General features: G+C 41.0%; 1 pseudogene; it reads left to right on the top strand.

Annotated features, from left to right (window-relative positions):
- The first annotated feature begins 2,086 nt into the window (after positions 1–2,086).
- The window catches only part of LOC121134807, a 30,020-nt pseudogene continuing 27,196 nt past the window's right edge, over positions 2,087–4,910 (top strand).

The following is a 4,910-nucleotide window of genomic DNA, read 5'->3' as shown; positions in this document are numbered from 1 at the left end:
AGTGCCTACCTAGAGGCTTTAACCCTACTGAGCATGGGGAATGAGGGGAGAGTGAGCCAGGAAAAAGAGAGGGGGAGAAGAGGATGGGACAGTAAGATCTGCAGGAACAGGAAATTTGAGTTGGGGGAAGAATAGAGGAGAGTGAGATGAGTGATACAATAAAAGAGGGAGTCATTCTAGGTTTGAGGGGATATCTGTCACTGGTGAGATTTCCAGAGATCTACAAGAATGACACCAGCTGACAAACTAAGCAATAGAGGAGAGAGTACCTTAAATGCCCCTCCCTGTTAATGATTTTGATGACTATCTTATATATCATCCTAGAACCTCCATCAAGTGACAGAGAGAAGCAGAGGCAGACACCCACAGCTAAACATTGAACTGTACTCCTTGAACACATTGACAGAGGAGGAGAAGTGATCAGCAAAGGGGTTAAGACTGGGCTGTTGAAACACAGAGAAGCAGATGACCTGAACAAGGGAGAGCTACTGGATCCCAGACTGATGGCTGAGAGGACAGCATGAGACTGATCCAGATCCCCTGAATGTGGGTGTCAGTGAGGAAGCCTAGGCAATTTATTGGGCTTTGGGTAGTAGATCAGTAAATATTCCTGGCACACAAATGAATTTAGGGCACTCAACCCACAATGAGGGATGCTCTGTCAATCTGGATACTTGGGAGAGGCCCTAGGACCTCTCCTGAACAAAATGACAGACTCTAGAGATCCCCCATGGAGGGCCTTACCCTCCTTGGAGAATGGAGTTGGGGTTGGGTGGGAGACTGGGAGGGGCTGGGAGGGAAGCAGCTGTGGAGGAGAGGAAGAGGAAGCTGGGACTGACATGGGAAGCAAGCCTGTTTCTAATTTAAATATATGATAAAAGTGTTAAGAGTAGTGCAGTTCAGTTGAACAGCAGTAGAGAAATCACAGGAATGTTGATAGCATTGGTTATTACTTAAAAATATTTACTGGGAATTGTCTCCAGCATAAAATTACTCAACTAAAATCAACTAATAAATCAAAGAAGAAAAGCCTTAAAAAAGAAGCCTGATTTTAATATAAGCCTATGTGTGTTTATTTGAGACTAAGGGGATGCAGGACCAGGTGGGACAGAAATCTCCATCTACATATTATAGAGCTTGGGTATATGGGGTTTCCAAATAGGGGAAACATCAAGGATACAAGATCAGAACATAACATGTAGGTGAAACAAAGTAATAACAACTGGTAGTCATAACAAGTTAATCATTGGTGGTCATGAGACCTTTTGAAACAGCAGTAGTTTTGCAAGACCGCTATAAACAAAGACGTGATTACCATTCCTGGAACATTCAGTATAGAAACATTTCTTAAGGCATTTAAATCCAATCCTTGAGAATAAGAGGTTTAATCATAAACAGGACTGAACCTGGTTTATCTTTACTATAACTTGGCCTTGAAGATTAAGACAGAGGCAGCCTGTTATTCATTAGTAATAAAAGTATGAAGATGGGTGAGAGTTGGTATATAGGGCACCTGCATAGGATTTAAAGGGACTGTCAGCTTGAATGTCATTTGCAGGGAAACCTTCCAGAGCAGCAGGTTCTACTTATGTTTCAGTTACACAGTTACAAACCCCAGTCTGGCACTCTTTGATGTTGCTGGTTGTGAGAATTGACCCTTAATGGAGTGAACAACAATTATTTACAGGAAGGTAGACCAGTCAGTATGGGATGGTAGAGTTGATATGTGAGGCATGATGTGATTAAGATTCAGTTATTCCTACACAACTGAAGCTGATACAACTTGATGTTACAAACTATGATGGAAATTGGTCCCTAAATGAGGGGAGAGTAATTATTGGACACTAGTAGACCTAAAAGGATGGAACGGGAGAGGCCAATGTGAGAGTGGAGATGGGGCAGATGCCAAGAAACATCTTAGTAGGCATCAGGACTCAAAGGTTTCTAGTGTGTGACTTGTTTCCAGTAAAAATACTAGGAGTCACAAAGTCTACTCAACATTTTTATAAGCCTCACCTGGGTCAGACACATTTCCTCAGATCCTGAAGGCCAATCCCAATTTCAGAACAAGGAAGCCAAGTCTAGAATGAAAGAGCCATCTTCATCCTTGGACAGCTACCGACCTCTAGACCTGAAAATGGAAGAAAGGTAAGGATATATACCAAGAATGTTCAGAGATGCACTGTCATGTGTTTTCTCAGAGTTCACACCCCCATGTTGCTACTGCAAAATGCTACATGCAGGATCCAGGGCATCTTCCTGGGAAGGCATGATAAAGAAGCTTCCTTTTGAAGCACAGAGATAACCTGGCTTAAACAGACTTCTTACTTTCCTAAAGTCATTCATATTCATGTCTGTTGTTTCCTTAAGGAAGAAGTTAATGTGGAAGCCTGCACAACATGTTCATTGGTGGCTGTTCCTCAAAGCTGAACTGCATTCAAAAAGAAAAAAGATGGTTATAAATTGAAAAACTGAAGAATACCACAAGAAGTGTTTTTTTTACAAAGTCCAATGTCTTAGAGACAGAGGAAATACTTGGGGAATAATGATGAAGCAAAAGAGAGAAGGAAGTTGTCCACTCCTTGCCTCTCAGGATCATCAGCAGGAACTGATACTGGAGAAGTAGAGATGGGGTGGGGGAGGGAAGGAAGAGAACTCATACTTATAGGTCAGGAGTAAGAGGGGACAGTGAGATGCCTAGAGAAGCATCGATATTGTCAACACAAAGCTGACCAGGAGAGGGGTAGAAAGCACAATTCTCAAACCCCTTTTCCTTTGCTCTCTAGTGTCCGTGGAATGTCACCAACTACCTCTACTAAACAGAAACTCAGAGAGAAGAACGTCCCTCAGGGGTGAGATAAGGCCCTTCTGTAAGAAGTCAGCAAGCAGAGAGAAAGGTGGAAGGGAAAACTTCCTCACTTGCAAGTCTTCGGTTTTCTGTCATCAGATCATTTCTCCCTTCATCTCCGTTAAGACTCATTTTTGTCTTATTTGTATTGTATTCCTCTACTGATACTCTTGTGTGAGACGCATCCATTTTGATAAAAAAATAACATGGTTAGACTGAAATCTATGTGGGAAAATGTACTTATTTATTACAGCAAGGGAGTGGCTACTCAAATACATAAATGTAGAATCCTTTACCAGGAAAGCTGTTGTGTATAGATTGGCAGCTGAACCTCAACAGACACAAGAACAAGAGCTTTTCTGGTCCTCAGGTCTAAGAGGGCAGCAGCATCAGTGGTAAAGGTCTCTCAGGCACAACAGCATGTCAGTGCAGGGGAAAAACACAGAGGCTCAGGAGTGATGTTCCTTTAGAATCCCTGTTATATTTCCCCAAACATCTCTGAATATCCAGTTTCTGGTCATGTGTTTGTCATTTTATTAATACAAAATGAAAACTGGTGTCCCTTCTAATTTAAAACTCAGATAATTCATTAAGAGAGAAATTAATGGACTTCGTCTCTCTGGAAGTCTATAAAAGTCTTGAAAGTCTCTCAAACATGAGATCATAGCGACATTTTTTTGCAATCTTCTCAAAAATGCACAGAAAAACATCAGAAGACATGCAGAGAGAAGAACTCAAGGATATGATATTAATGTAATTAAAGGAAACCCATTTTGAAATTTAACCATGCTTCCCTCCCAAGGGAAAACATCACAGCAAATGTTGTTTCAGGTAAGTGTAAGTAACCACTACCATTTCTACTTTTAAGCTGACTGCAGCTGATGTCCACCACTTCCAGCTTCATCTCCATTTGACTTCTTTCCTGCTGCTTCACAAGTTTTTTAGCTAGGAAATTTATTTAACCACAATTGTGACTGCTATCTTTCTTATAATGTTGTTCAGTCTCCTGTGCTTTTCCATTATTCACTTCTAATAGGCATAGGGTGTTGTGGTGTACACAAGTTTGTAAGTGAGGTAATCCTTTCCTGGGATTAGTTTATAAAGTAAATGTGGTACAAGCATGATGGCATGAATTCCCACCTCTGTAATAATCCAGGCCAGACAATGCATGCCCAACATTCCAGTGCTGAAGATGCAGACACCAGAGGTTCCCTGGTCTGCTGTTGAGTCTGTGAACTACATGTTCAGTGAGAAACCATGTCTCAAAAAGTAAGGTATTGGTCTATCAAAGAAAAGCTTGATATCTTCCCATTACTTCTAAAACACATGGACACACACACACACACACACACACACACACACACACACACACACCAGCACTGTTACTAAAGGTTTTTGGAATTCACACTAACAAATAATCAATCAGTCATCCTTTTATGCTACAATTCCATCCTCAGAAAACTGGTAAAAAAAAAAGAAGAAAAGCAATCGGGTGACAATATAGGTAAGATTTTAAAGAATGGATTCATTTAGTCCGCATATGAGCTCATCATCTTCCTGTACTAACTAGAATCTAGTTGCAACTACTCATCCATCATGGTTTGAATTTCAATTGCTGCCCCTTTTCAGCTTCTCTTCATTCTGCACAGAAGACTTTTGGCATCATAGAAAACTCTCCATCTCCTACCATCTTCTGGAAGAGACTATGGAGAAGGCTCATGTTATAGTACATCTTTCTTTCTCAATTCTCTGCACTCCACTTAGCAAACCTGGCCATGATCCAGTTCCCTCTCTGCAGCAGTATTCTGACCTCACCTTCCTTCCTTCTCCTCTTTCCTCTGCTGAGCAATCATGTCAGAAACATATCCATCCCCAGGTCTGGCACATAAGTGTGTCCTGATGATTGACTAAGCTGTGTTGGGCTTTGATCAATGCCAGTGATTTGTCCATGCATGAATATCTTGCAAATATACACAGGGCTGTTGACAAAAAGAGTTAGGAATATTGAGAATGTTTTTATTTTTTAATGGAATTTATTTTAAGTGGCTGTAATTAAGTGGAT

This window comes from Mesocricetus auratus, unplaced genomic scaffold (assembly GCF_017639785.1).
Source record: "Mesocricetus auratus isolate SY011 unplaced genomic scaffold, BCM_Maur_2.0 Super-Scaffold_100030, whole genome shotgun sequence".
NCBI classification, from domain to species: Eukaryota; Metazoa; Chordata; class Mammalia; order Rodentia; family Cricetidae; genus Mesocricetus; species Mesocricetus auratus.
The sequence above is the reverse complement of the archived record's forward strand: the minus strand, read 5'-3'. Positions and strand labels throughout refer to the sequence as shown.